The sequence below is a fragment of the Momordica charantia genome, assembly GCF_013281855.1.
Source record: "Momordica charantia cultivar OHB3-1 chromosome 9 unlocalized genomic scaffold, Mcharantia_2.0 BLBB01000009.1, whole genome shotgun sequence".
Classification (NCBI taxonomy): Eukaryota; Viridiplantae; Streptophyta; class Magnoliopsida; order Cucurbitales; family Cucurbitaceae; genus Momordica; species Momordica charantia.
Window position 1 is genome coordinate 14,494,603 of NW_028275167.1, and position 15,422 is coordinate 14,510,024.

Consider the following 15,422-nt stretch of genomic DNA (forward strand, 5'->3'; position numbering starts at 1 on the left):
TACCCCACACATCAAATATTTCAATCTCCAGGATCGGGGTTTGAGGCATTTCGTGGCATTTAGATATATTACCTGTCCGTTGGCATTTGTCACAAACCTGGGCAAACTTATGTGCATCTTTGAACAGAGTGGGCCAAAAGAACCCACTTTGCAAAACTTTGGCTGCGGTTTTGTGTCCTGCAAAATGTCCTCCATATGGAGACATATGACAAGCGTCTAATATCGCCTCGTGCTCTTCTTCTGCGACACACCTGCGTAAGATATTGTCAGGTCCTAGCTTATATAAAAAAGGCTCATCCCAACGATAACATCGAACTTCATTTAAAAATTTCTTTACCTGTTGCTTGTTGAACTCATAAGGAACTATTCGACTTACCAAATAATTTGCTATATCGGCATACCACGGAACTGAATCAACTCGCAAGAGTTGCTCGTCAATAAACTGTTCACGTATAACAGTTCCATCATCACAGAGCGGGGATTCCAATCTAGACAGGTGATCAGCAACTTGGTTTTCAGTACCCTTCCTGTCCCTAACTTCAATATCAAACTCTTGAAGTAACAAAATCCACCGTATCAAACGTGGTTTAGCATCTTTTTTAGCAAATAAATATTTTAAAGCAGAATGGTCAGTAAAAACAATGACTTTTGTGCCTATCAAGTAAGACCTAAACTTATCAAAGGCGAACACAACTGCTAACAGTTCCTTTTCAGTAGTAGTGTAATTGAGTTGTGCACCGGTCAGAGTCTTACTAGCATAATACACAGGATGCAAGATCTTGTTTTTACGTTGTCCTAACATAGCTCCTATTGCATAATCACTAGCATCACACATGAGCTCAAAAGGTAAATCCCAATTAGGTTCGATAATTATAGGAGCTGAACTTAGAGCAACTTTCAACATTTCAAATGATTTTAAACAGTCATCATCAAAAACAAATGGTCTATCATGTTCTAACAATTGACACAAGGGTTTAGAAATTTTAGCAAAGTCTTTTATAAAGCGGCGGTAAAATCCCCCATGCCCTAAAAAACTTCTAATCCCTTTGACATTTGTAGGAGGAGGTAGCTTTGAAATGATGTCTATCTTAGCGTGATCTACCTCTATTCCTTGCTTGGAAATTTTGTGACCCAAAACAATACCCTCTTGTACCATGAAATGACACTTCTCCCAATTTAGGACTAGGTTTGTTTGTTCACATCTCTCCAATACTCTCTCTAAATTAACTAAACATGCGTCGAAAGAATTTCCAAAAACAGAAAAGTCATCCATAAAAACTTCTAAAATATTTTCTACCATGTCAGAGAAGATGGCCATCATACACCTCTGAAAAGTCGCGGGTGCATTGCATAGTCCGAAGGGCATTCGCCTAAAAGCGAACGTACCATACGGACACGTAAATGTTGTCTTCTCCTGGTCTTCTGGAGCAATAGTAATTTGATTATAACCCGAATATCCATCTAAAAAAAAATAGAAATCCTTACCTGCCAAACGGTCGAGCATCTGGTCAATAAACGGGAGAGGAAAATGGTCTTTCTTTGTTACCTTGTTGAGTTTGCGATAGTCAATGCAAACTCTCCACCCGCTCACAGTTCGGGTTGAGATGAGCTCATTCTCCTCGTTGGCCACCACGGTTATACCCCCTTTCTTTGGTACACACTGTACTGGGCTTACCCAGCTGCTGTCAGATATTGGGTATATAACACCGGCGTCAAGCCATTTAAGAATTTCTTTCCTTACAACCTCTTTCATCTTCGGGTTCAACCGCCTTTGACTCTCAATAGAGTTCTTAGCATCTTCTTCCAATAGAATTTTGTGCATGCAAAAGGCCGGGCTTATCCCTCGGATATCTGCTATCGTCCATCCAATGGCCTTTTTGTGCTTCTCCAAAATCTGCAATAAAGAATATTCATTAGTAGGTGATAAATTGGAAGCTATAATAACTGGTAAAGTGTCGTTATCCCCTAGATACGCATATTTCAAATGCGACGGCAATGGCTTCTGCTCCAACGTGGGTGGTTCCACTATGGACGGAAGTAACGACTTGCATTCTTCTTTTGTATTTTTTCAATAGGATTAATCACATCTTCTGGTCCTTCTGCTATCTTATCAAGCTCTTCTTCAATCTCTGTAACTAACGAGTCATAAAACTCATCAAACATAATAGGATTCAAGCTATTTATAGCAGAGCACTCTTCAAAGTCTCCTGGTAATTTCATGGCGTCTAGAACGTTAAATTTAACTTCTTCATTATTTACCCTCATTGTAATTTCTCCCTTCCTTACATTAAAAACTGTATCCCCAGTGGCTAGAAATGGTCTTCCCAAAATAATGGGAACGTCTAAGTCTGCCTCGCAATCTAGAATGATAAAGTCCGCAGGGAAAATGAATTTGTCCACCTGGACTAAAACATCTTCTATCTTTCCCTCAGGTCTTATGATAGATCTATCTGCTAGTTGGAGGGTAACCGTAGTAGGTCTAGCTTCTCCTATGCCTAAAGATTTGAAAACTGATAATGGCATAAGATTAATGCTAGCGCCTAGATCACATAATGCCCTACCTAAGTTTTTTCCTCCTATGGAACATGGAATGGTAAAACTGCCAGGATCATTACATTTCATGGGTAGCGGGCTGCCTACAGCTTCACTACTACATTTTGTCATGGCTACCAGTTCATGCTCTCCTATTTTTTTCTTCCTAGAAACTATATCTTTCAAAAACTTAGCATAATTTGGCATCTGTTCTAGAGCATCTACTAATGGTATATTTATATGCAGTTGTTTTAAAATATCTAAAAATTTTCTAAACTGGGAATCATTATTTTTCTTTACTAATCTTTGTGGAAACGGGGGAGTAGGGGTAAAAGAAGGTTGTACCTGTGGAGGAACACTCGGGGTGTCCTCATTACCTTTTCTAATATTTTCTTTTTCTAGTGTTGTTGGATTTTCTGGTATCTTTACAATTGGTTCAGTGGACGGAATCTGTACATCTGTTGTTGGCATTGTTGGTCCATCATATGCCAGTCCACTCCTGAGGGTGACAGCTTTGCACTGTTCTTTCCCTTCTCGTTTTGGTAATTCAGTATGGCCTGGAAAAGAACCTTGGGGTCTATTCTTCAATTCATTGGCGAGCTGTCCCAATTTGGTCTCGAAATTCCTCATTGATGCCGCTTGGGATTGTATCACTGCGTCGGTTCGGGCCATGTACTCCTTCATCATATTCTCAAGATTTGAGTTGTTATTTTGAACTGGTGGAGTCTGTGTTCTCTGATTGTACTGCTGTTGCGGTGGTGGGATGTATTGCTGTGTAGGTGGAACATAGGGCTGCTTGTTCTGTTGGCTCTGCCCTTGATTAAAACCGCTCGAACCTCCTTGACCTCCCCATGAGAAATTAGGGTGGTGCCTCCAACCTGGGTTGTAGGTGTTCGAATATGGGTTAAAGTTCCTATTGTTCCCATGTCCTACATAAAAAACAGAAGCAGGGTTATGTGGACAATTATCATAAATATGGTTTTCACTGCAAAATGAACAAATGAGATCGTTGACTTGGCAAACAGGGGCAGGAGTGCAATAATCCGACTGCACAGGTTGTATCGGCGTGGCTAATGGATTTTTTATTCCCAATGCCATCTCTTTCAGCCTCTGGTTCATTGTAACCATCTCTTTTTGCATCGAGGTCGCAATGTCCAGAGCCAAAACTCCAGCTGGATCTTGCTTCTTTGGTGCTGCCCTAGATCTTTGCGAACACCATAGTTCGTTATGTGAAGCTAAGTCATTTAGGATGTCAACTATCTCGTTGAATGTCTTCTTTGTAAAGGCTCCGTTGGCAGCATTGTTTAGCATCATCTTAGTAGGATGATCTAAGCCTCTAAAGAAATGTTCTATCTGGATGCATGCCGGCAAGCCATGGTTCGGACATTTCCTGATTAGTTCTTTAAATCTCTCCCACGCCTCGTGAACAGGTTCACGATCATACTGTCTAAAGGAGATGATCTCCTCTCTGATATCAGCGTGGCGAGTAGGTGGGAAGAATTTTGTTAAGAACTTCTCCACTAACGACCCCCATGTGGTGATGGATCCCGGTGGAAATGCATTGAGCCATGCTCTAGCTTGGTCCTTCAAAGAAAATGGAAAAAGTGTTAGTCTCAGAGCATCGTCTGTTATACCAGGTAATCGAAATGCATTTGCAATTTGAATGAATGATTTCAGATGATCATGTGGATCCTCATGTTCCTGCCCTCCAAAATGTCCAATTGTCTGCAACATTTGGAACATCATTGGTTTAAGCTCAAAGTTTGCGTGGGCTGGAATAGGGTTGACTATCCCTGAATCAAAGTTCTGAAAAGCCGTGGCGGCATATTCTCGCATTGCCACGTCTCTGTTGTCCGCCATCTGGATATGGTTGAATTCATCATTTCTTGCATGATCCCTCATATTACCATTAACAGCAGGTGGATCAACCGGATCACGAGGTGGAATATCTGCCATTGATGTGCTCGTACTCTCTACCTCACTTTCAGGACTGATTTCACCTTCTCTCTCTTTTTGCTTTTCTAGTTGTTTTCGAAGTCTTTGCTCCTTTCGAGTTTTTCGAAGGGTCCGCTCAATCTCAGGGTCAAGGGGTAGAAGAAAAGATCTTGTGCTCATGCACTTTAACGTACCCTTGTGAGATAAACGACCAAAAATATAGAACAAAAACGGTGGATGGAAATTACACCCAACAACAATTCACAAAAATAAAAACTAAAAGAATTTGAAAATAATTTTAAAACTAAAGTCCCCGGCAACGGCGCCAAAAACTTGACTGGGTGTTTATGCTGAACGCACGCGCTAAGCGTGGTAACAATTATATAGATGCAAGCGCACACCTGTCAGAGTAATATAAAATGGATGGAGTATCCAAGTATCGATCCTCAAGGACTTCTAAACAATTTCCAAACTCTGAAGTTTTAAAGAATAGTGAATGTTGAAATGAGTGATTCTAGTAAATGGGAAGTGGTCACAAATAATGGTTTTGGATTTGGGATTTGGACTTATAATAATAAAACCTAGCCCGAATTACTTCAAGTTAGCCAACAAAGAATCAAGGATATGCTAAGGACGATATGCATTTCACTTTAGGAACCAACGACTACGCTTCTCACTTTACTTATGTCTAAGCAAGTTCAAAGTCCTAAGACATTCCCTAATATGTCTATTATGAGATATATCTTAGTTTTAGGATGGAAATAGTCGCAACCTCGGGTTAAGGTCCTATGTCTAGGCTACTTAAGCGGAACCCTTATGTCTAAGGCGCTCCTCTCCTCGGTTTAACCACTCAACAATGCAAATAAGCAACCTTTTCAGTATTGACTTGTTAAGACTTACAGTGGCCTTCTCTAAATCCTAACTTTTTGGGAAAACATGTTGAGCAATGAATGGAAAGTAAAAACACTACTTCTTAGCAACCCTTTTTAGACATAAAAGGCTAACTATCCATAACCGGGCTAGAGACGGGAATTTAGAAAGACATATTGAAGAAAATACAGCAAGTAAAATGGTTGAATGTGGAATGCATGTGTGAAAAACAAAAGTTAACTAACGGAGAGTTTTTATCGGGATTGAGAGCTTCGCCCTTCTCTTTCAAGCAAGGGAGAGTGTCACGTGCTCTTTCCTCCAAAAACACAACTCTCTTAACTAAAAATAAAGTAAAGGCAAAGAGAAGATAAGCAAAGTGCTAGATTTTTATATATTTGAATAAGTAGAAAATAACTAAGTACAAATGGAAACAAAACAAAGCTCAATAAAAGAATGTAAAGTACTCGGGATTTAAAAACCAAAAGCAACTAATGAAAGCAACTCAAAAGTACTTAGAAAGCAACAAAGAAACACTAAAAATGATCAAGAGAAGGAAGCAAGGCTTGATGAATTTGGTGGAGAAGTTGCTGGAATTTATAGCTGTGCAGAATTGGTTAGGTAGGTCCTAAAACGATGGTGAATCACCCATTTCCAACTCCTTTGACTGACCAAATCGTGCTCAAACTGATAGTGGAACACTTCTTCTACACGTATGCATCGGTTGGAACCACCAAAACGCATTGGAAGACGCGTTTCATTAAGGGCAAAGTTGGAAGAAAACCAGTTTTCTGCAGGCTTCCCAGGCGCCTGGCGCCTCCTGAGGTGTTTTTTCGTCTTTTCGCTTCTTTTGATTAATTTGCACTCCCAAATGGTCCTAAAATGTCATAAATACAACATAAGCTATCGACAAACCATAGTATATGAATTTTGCATGAATTGGAACTCAAACGATCGAGAAAAATCCGAAACAAAGCTGAAACATAGTAAAAACAGTATCTAAAACCTTCTTTTTACGCATGTAAACAAGCGTAATCACTATGCTGAGGCGATGCATCATAATTTTTGGGTCAATGCCAGGCATGTTCTCATGGGACCACGCAAAGACATCCGAGTTGGATCTGAGGAAGTGGATTAGCTCCTCTCTGTCGGTGGCCCCCAACTTGGTTCCTATGCTTACTTGCTTCTCGGGACTAAGCAGAGGAACAAGCTCGAGCCCCTCAGTGGGTGCGGCAAACTCCCTCCTCGGCAGGTCAGCTTCGAACTCGAGCGTCCCATCCCTACTGGCGAGAGTTTCAAGGACGCAGACCGATGAGCCTTTGAGTGCGGAGGCATAGCACTCCCTCGAAGCGGTCTGTTCTCCTCGGACCGTGCCCACGCCATTGGGGGTGGAATACTTCAAAACTTGATGAAGTGTCGAGGGAAGGGCCCGAAATGAGTGGATGATGGGTCTTCCAAAGATGGCGTTATAAGCCGATCTACCGTCAATCACCACGAACTCAGCCATTTGGGTGACCTGTGTTTGGTCCTGCCCAAGCGTGACCGGCAAGTCGACGCAACCCTCCGGGATGACCGATTCTCCAGAGAACCCAACCAGCGGTGTCGGGCTTTTCTTCAATTCTGACCTCATCCATCCCAGGGCGAGGTAGGTCGGTAAGGACAGGATGTTAGCAGATGCGCCTCCGTCTACCAGCACCCTCCTGACCACCACATGATCAATCAAGGGAGCGATCACAAGTGCATCATTGTGGGGCAGGTGCACCTCCTCTAAGTCTGTACTATTGAAGGTGATTGGGTAGGTTGGCCTCTGTTCCCTAATGATGCACACCTCGCGCCTGGCTGCACGAGCTAACTCCTTTCTTTTGTGTCCGAACTGACCCCCGCTTGGCCCTCCGAAGATGGTATTGATGACCGCAGGTCGGTCAGTGCGCCGGGGCGGCGTCCTCGAACGCTTCCGCTCTTCCTTTTTCTCTGCCGAGCTGGTCCTGGGCTTTCCCACAAATTTTTTGAAGTAGCCATCTTGAATTAAATCCTCAATTTGGCGCTTCAACTCCCAGCAGTCCGTCGTGTTATGGTCGTGCTCCCGATGGAAGCGGCAATACTTGTCCTTGCTGGTCCAGGGCTCCCCAAAGCTTCTCAGGACGCTTGAGTAGTTTTTCCATTCCAGATTCCTCGATGTTCGTTAGGATCTCAGAAATTGGAATCGTGGTCGGGGTGAAGCGTTCGTAAGGTCGGCTCCTGGTTGGTCCGTTCTCCGCCCTTCGATACTCAGCTCGGCCGCTGGAAAAGGATCCCTTGTCCTTGGAATTGGGATCTGCCTTTTCTATATCTTTTCCACTTCTGCCCCGGCCGATCTTTCGTTCTGGTCGGCCGGTTTTGGTTCGGAGGAGCTCCTGTCTATCGATGACTTTCTTCGCCTTCCGAAGCACCTCGGCGAAGGTGGCCGGGGCCTCCTCTCCAAGTTTCACCGTGAGGGCTTCGTCGGCTAGACCGGTGAGAAAATAGCACATGGCCGAGTCATCGGAGCAGTGTGCGACCTTCAATTGCTCCTCCTGGAATCTGGTGACATATTCTCGCAGCGTCTCACCCTCCTTCTGTCTGATGGTGGCGAGATGGGTCGCTGTCTTTTTGTCATAATGCCGAGAAGAGAACTGGGCGAGGAACTCCCTTCTCAGCTGAGAGTAGGTCGAGATCGACCTGGCTGGCAGTCTCCGATACCACAATCGCGCGCTGCCAGTAAGCGCGATCTGAAAGGCGCGGCATTTGATTGCGTCTGATGCCGCTTGGAAATCCATGAGGCCTTCAAAGACCTCAACATAATCCTTGGGGTCCTTCGACCCATCATAAGACTTCACGGTAGGAGCTTTGAACTTCGGAGGGATCGGTGCTTCCAAAACGTTCGAGGTGGAGGGCGATTCTCCCAAGTCGCCATCGTTTAGTGAACCTTCTTTCTGCTCACATTTGGCCTTTAAGGCCTCCACCTGAGAGTCGAGCTGGCCCCTCAGCTGGTCGAACTCCTCCCTTGTAATCACTCCTGCAGGAGTTGCTAGGTTGTGAGAGGATTCAGCCTGCTGGTTGGAGCTCCTGTGTGAGTGGGATGGTGACTGTCCTTTTCGGAGAGATGAGCCTCTCTTTCTGTTGAGGTGTTCACGAAGGTCTCCTCTCTGGCGAGTGTGTCCCTCGCTCTCGTTGTCTTCGGGATGTTCCTCCTCGACTGGGTCGAGGTGGGAACCCCTTTGCTCGCTTATGTCAATGCGCGTCATTCGATTTTCAGATCGGGACCCTGCGCCTGCAGCTGGTATCATCTCGTTATACATTTCCTCCATGGACCGCATTTGTGTGCGCATTGCCTCCATTTCTCTCTGGAGCACGTCAAAGTTCTCACTTGGTGGAGCCGGGGCTGGACCCCGGGCGCCCCTCTTAGAGGTCCCACCTCGGCCACGGGTGGCCTTGGATGTCCTTGGGTGCGCAGGTGGTAGGACAGGCGCGGTGATTCGTGCCGACCTGCGGAGGGATTCTGTTGCTAGGCCGTTGTGACCTTGCCCCTCTACCACTGCTGCTCCGACCTCCCTCTGGCTGGCAGCTAGAGTCCTTCGATCTGCCATATTGGTCGAGTTCGCTGGTTGAACCATGTTCGCTCGCGTGTTGGTTTAAAAGAATTGGGATGACTTAGATTGTCTTCCCCACAGACGGCGCCAAATGTTTATGCAAGGATATGCACAACAGTGTATTTCAGATTGCAGCTCGAACTCGGTCTCCGGACCGATCTGAATACTTGGGCGGACCTGCACAAAAAGGTGAGCACTCCGACGATCAAGTCAGTATAGGTCGGATTCCCAGTTTAGTTCGAGGTCAGAAATCATCGTACCTGATCGTGGAGTGAAGTCCTCTACTTATGGGTGGTAGTCCCGCTAATCTCGCGACGGTTACACCCGGTAATCTCGGGACCGTCGGTTACACTCGGTAATCTCGGGACCGACGGTTATACCCGATAATCACGCCGCTGACAGTAGCTCACATCGGCCCCCACCGAGCTTCCTGGTAGGTCGGACCTCGGCCAGGTTCACCTCGGCCCTCATACTTAGCATCTGTCAACGCTAGTGGTGGTGATCTCGGCCGTCCGAGCTGGGCATGACTCATGAGTCATCTTGGAGCACCAATAGGGGTCCTCCACGTGTCCAGGGTATTCTCTTCCCCAAACAATCTACCAGTCCAACTTCAACTGAATTTTCCAATCCAAACATAAGGTCCAACCCACTATCACTAAATTTAAATGGAGCATCTACCTCGCCCTTGATCCAAGTCCTACACAAGACTTGCCAACTTTACCACAATAAGATAATAGCAATCAGAATGCTTCAGAGGTTGAAAACAGTGCAGAAATAGATGAAAATAGTGCAAAAATAGATGAAAACCAACAACCAGCAGAGGAAAATAATTCGATTGAATCATGTCACCCCATGAGAACTAGAGCTAAGAGTGGGATTTTTAAACCCAAACTTAGAACTTATGTTGCTGAACGTTATGAGCGGAAATGGAAATCAAAATTGCTAGAAGAGAATAGTGAGGAAGAACCACAAACAGTGAACAAAGCACTTGAATCCGAAGTGTGGAGAGAAGCAATGAATAGTGAGATGGAAGCACTCCATAAGAATGAGACATGGACATTGATTCCTTTCTCAAATTTCTACAATCTTGTGGGAAATAAATGGGTGTTCAAGATAAAATACAACCAAGACAGCAGTGTTCAGAGATTACTCAAACAAGTTGATTGGGATTGCTAACAAGGCAAGAGCATTAAGAACTCATTTATCTAACAATAGATTGGTTCAAAAGATTCTGGTTTTTCAGTACCTGAGAGATATGAAGCAACCATTACTTCCTTAGAAAATACTAACGACCTCTCCAAACTCAAGGTGATAGAAGTAGTTAGTGCTTTACAAGCACAGGAGTAGAAGCGGTTGTGTTGGGTTTAGTGCCCTAAGCTAGTGTATTTGTAATTTAAGACCAAATTATTTATTCAATAAAGAGTTGTCTTATTATTTCTTTGCATTACTCGTATTCCAATAAACTAAGATCCAAGGTTATTTAATGTAACTGGAATGATATATATTTGATATACAGTATATATTTAATATACAATGTATATTTTTTATATACCATATATATTCGATGTACACGTGGATAATGTTTTAGTAATAACATAAATGGTTTATAGTACATGGATTAGGTTGGGTACCTTATACTGGTAACACTATGGATGGGGCCCACTTTGTAATAGTTACAAACGACTTTATCCAGGTCGTTCATGTAAAGACATGTGAGTGGGGGGTATCCTATATAATGAGTTTGTATAAGACCGGACTGCAAAATAATTAATTATTGGCTCTAACACCGTTAGTCAATAGATTGTTATCTAATAGGATGACTAAGTAACTCGATCTTAATCCTAAGCGAGTTATGGACTTCTGCCGATAAGGGATCATTCTTTGATTTGTATGTTGCCGACTCAATAATCCTACCATTTTGGGGACGAGACCGAGTGAGGAGCTGGGAACATAACTATGCAAGATGGAATTCACTCCTTCCCGACTTTAAGGAAGTAGATGAGTGTTCGGACATGCTGACTTCGAGACTTGAACAAGGGGCCCCACTCTCTCGCTGGCCCAAAAGGGACTTCCGGTTATTGGTCGGACCATAACTGTATTGTTCATTAGAGGAGTAATGGTATTTAAAGAGCAAGATGTAACTGAGGAGTAAAACGGTAGTTTGACCCAGCTAGAGTTACGAGCACTCGTGAAAGATTGAGTTGTCATTAATGGTCATACATTCGTGGACACAAAAATATTCTGCAGTGAGAAGAATGCAGCTGCGGGTCTTTAGTGGAGTGACCTGTAGTTAAAGAATGTTGATTAACTCGGTGATGAGTTTGAGTGATTAATCTCGTATCGTTGAAGCTTCTGATTTATAGGTTCATTAGGTCCCCATGCTAGCTCACAATAGGTAAAATGAGGATCAAGATTTTGAGAGAATTTGAAATGTTTAGATTATATATCAAGAATTATATATAATTTATATTATGTTATATATATAGTTTATTGAACTATATGTCATGAGAGAAATATTTGAATATGAAATGGATTCATATTAAAACTATAGGTTATACCAGAGATGCATTTGAATATGATTCAAATATATAGTTTTAAATAAATATGTGATATTTAATTAAAAGTTAAATAATTAATTGTTAATTATTTATATATATAATTAATATTTGGATTTAAATTAATTAATTATTAATTAGATTAATAATTAATAATTTAATTAATTAATTAATAATTAGATTAATAATTAATAATTAATTAAATTAATTAATTACTAATTGATTAAAATAATTTGTTTATTATCAATTAAAAAGAATAAGATATCTAATGATCTTAGGATTTTCCTCTCTATAAATATAACACTAAGCTGAACCGTAAAAGTAGGAAAAAGGCTAAAAATCTCTCAACTCTGTTACTCTCTCAATCCCTTCCAATTGGATCCCACAATCTGGATTCTCGACCGAGAGACATAGCAAGGAAGATCAAGTGGTGTTATCTCATTGGGATCACACGAAGAAGAATCGTAAAATCCAACATTGTTATCTGTTTTATATTTTTATGTATTTTAAATTTCAAAAGAAATTCAAGAACACATTCTACTACTTCCGCTCCGGGATTGACATCCCTTTAGGTTGATAAGGCAATAAGAATGCATTGAGAAGGCACTGAAAGCAAGAATGCAGCAGGGAGAAGGCGAAAGAGAAAGGAAGTGGAAAAAAAAAAGGCGAGTGGCAGCAGTAGCTTAGAATCTGCTGCAAAGGATGTTGGTAGTACATGTAAGAACTGTGGGAAGTAGAATCATCTACACTTCAGATGTTGGAGAAGGTCATATGTGAAGTGTAGAAGGTGTCATTTATTGGGGCACATCGAGAGGTTCTGTAAGGAAGTAAAGACTCAACAACAAGGAGGAGCACATGTTGCAGTACAACAAGAAGAAGATCAACTCTTTGTGGCTACCTGTTTCTCATCAATCATTCAATGTGATGGTTGGTTGGTTAATAGTGGGTTTACCAATCACATGACAAGTGACAAATAGTTTTTAAGAACCTTGACAAGTCATTCAAGTCAAGGGTGAAGATAGGGAATGGTGAGTATCTAGAAGTGAAGGGGAATGACACAGTGTCAATAGAGATTTGTGTTGGAACTAAATTGGTTAGTGAAGTGCTATTTGTTCCTGAGATTGATCTAAACCTATTAAGTGTTGGTCAACTAGTAGAGAAGGGATTTAAAGTGTTGTTTGAAGACGGAAAGTGCCTCATTTCGGATTCCAGTGGGAATGAGTTGTTCAAAATAAACATGCATCACAAGAGCTTCTCATTAGACCCACTCAAGAAGAAACATATAGCCTTCAAGTGTCAAGTGAATGACACTGAACTATGCCACAAGCAGTTGGGACATTTTCATCAGATGGGGTTACGATATCTACAGAAAAATGAGATGGCAGTAGGGGTACCAATTATGGAGGAGCTAAAAACAAACTGCAGAGCTTGTTTAATAGGGAAGCAAACAAGGCTGACATTCAAGAAGTCAGTTTGGAAACAACCGAAAAGCTACAACTCATCCACACCCACTTGTGTGGACCTCAACCAAATTTCTCACTGAATGGTAGCAGATATTTCATTATCTTTATTGATGATTATACCCGAATGTGTTGGATATATTTCATGAAGCAAAAATCTAAAGCAGCTGGAGTATTTCTAAAGTTTAAAAGATGAGTTGAGAATCAAAGTGGTTGTAAGATTCAGGTGGAGAGGACCAACAATGGGACCGAATATACATCACAAATGTTTAATTCCTTCTGTGAAGAAGCTATGATAGAACATTAGCTCACTGCTCCATATTCTCCACAACAAAATGAAGTTAGTAAAAGGAATAACATATGTATTATGGAGATGACAAAATGCTTGTTGTATGAGAATAATTTGCCAAAGGAATTTTGGGCGGAAGCAGAAAACACATAAGCCTTTCTATTGAATACACTACCTACAAGAGTCTTGGTGAAGAAGACATCCTATGAAGCTTGGTTTGATACTGAACCAAAACTGACAAATTTAAAGATGTTTGGTTGTTTGTGTTTTTTTTTTTTTCATATTCCACAGGTGAAGAGAGACAAGTTGAGTGAGAAGGCAGAACCAAGAATCTTTGTAGGCTATAGCATGGTGTCCAAAGCCTACAAGATCTATCAACCTCACACAAAGAAGATGGTAATTAGTAGAGACGTTCAGTTTTTGGAGGATGAGGAGTAGGGTTGGACAGAAGAAGCAGAGATGAAGCAACAAGAAGTCTTTCTAGATCTTGATGAACTAGTTGATATCATGCACCAGTTAGAGGGACTAGACTACAAATTGAGGTTTATGAAAGAAACATTGTAGCTGTGTTGGAGCCTGCAGGGTAGGAAGAAACTAAAAGAGGTCCAAAGTAGATGGAGGCAATGAAGGAGGAGCTGAGAATGATAGAGAAAAATAAGACATGGGAGCTAGTAGAGAAACCTATTGACAGAAAGGTGATTAGAGTCAAATAAGTTTTCACGACTAAATTAAATCCAGATGGCTAAGTGAACAAGCTCAAGGGTGTCAGAGTATAAACAAAGGAAAAGAAAAAAAAATTATTCAAAAAAAAAAGAAAAAAAAAAGAAAAAGCAAAAAGAAACTAACTTTTATGCATATTTATGATATATATTTTTTTAGTACAACATGTGGGGTGGGTGATTGAACTCGCAACCGAGGTTGGAGATATATACACAAACTTCTGAATTTATGCTCGCTTTCACGCATATTTATAATATTTGGTTATAAAAAGTTGGCAAGTGGACAAGTAACGTTGAAACGAGCAGAGGCCCCTCAATTGTTTGTACCAAACACTTTATACATGTAAACACACACAAATATATAAATGAATTGGAATAATTTAGAGGGACGTTGAAAAAAAAAAAACTAGGACTCATTGTGTAACCTTTTTTTTACTTTTCTTTCTTATTTTTTATTTAAAAAGAAAAAAAAATAGAACCATGTTTGGTAATGATACTTTTTGTTCTTTAAAATTTTCAGTTAAAAAGAATACAAGTTTTATATGATTTTTCTTCCATTTAAAAACATCTTTTGGTCTGTTCGACTAGAGCTTTAATTTTTTTTTTTTTTTAGGATTTTGATGAAAATAGCATCTAGAGTTAGGATATTCAAAATTTTTATGCTATATTTACCGTGTGCATTTTATAACTCAATAATAATAAAACCATGTTATTTTGGAAAAAATTGGAACTCGAAACAAAAACAAGAAATCCAAAATTTATACATAATTTTGGAAATGTTTTTTAAAAATGTTAAATACGTACGATTATTAAACACCGTGTTTCTCCGAATTGAGAAAAAAAACAAGAAATAAGAAAAGTTATGAAATGAGATAAGCAAAATAATAAAAACTAAATTACATAAAGCCTCCTTTGGAAAAAAAAAAAAACCTAACTGGTAATGATTTGAATAGAGAGTGTGACACCATGAACAACTCATGGGTGTTGATTTAAGTGGGACAGCTCAATTATTGAGTTGAAGCTCCACTGGTTTTAAAATTCCTTAAAGAAACTAAAAGGAGCCAAGTGGAGGAATAAAGGGACAAAAGGCGACAATGGTTTTCGTGTTTTCTTTCTTATTTTTTCCTTATTACTTTTTTTTTTGTTTTTTTGTTGCATGTCTTTGGTTCGAATCTCGATCAGCGCGTTTTTGTGTTTTCTTTTTCTTTTCTTTTTCTCTCTTTTTTGTTTCAAGATATGCCTTAACCCTGCATTTTTGTTTGCTTTTTTTATGTGATAAAATATGTCTTAATCTTGGTTCATGTATTGTGGTTCATGTATTGTGGTCGGATTCTAGCTTATGCATCTTTTATTTGTTAAATATTTTCTCTTTTTCTTTTTTAACTAAATATGTCCAATTATTTTTTTAAAAAATGTTTTGTTTGACAAAATAATGTCTAATTATTTTAAATAAATTT

At 40.6% G+C, this 15,422-nt stretch overlaps 1 non-coding gene across 1 annotated transcript; it reads left to right on the forward strand.

The window, feature by feature from the left end:
- Positions 1 to 3,901: 3,901 nt before the first annotated feature.
- On the forward strand, positions 3,902 to 4,008 carry LOC148209038 (small nucleolar RNA R71). Its single transcript, XR_015787538.1, has one exon. It is a non-coding gene; the product is annotated as a small nucleolar RNA R71 (small nucleolar RNA).
- Positions 4,009 to 15,422: the final 11,414 nt, after the last annotated feature.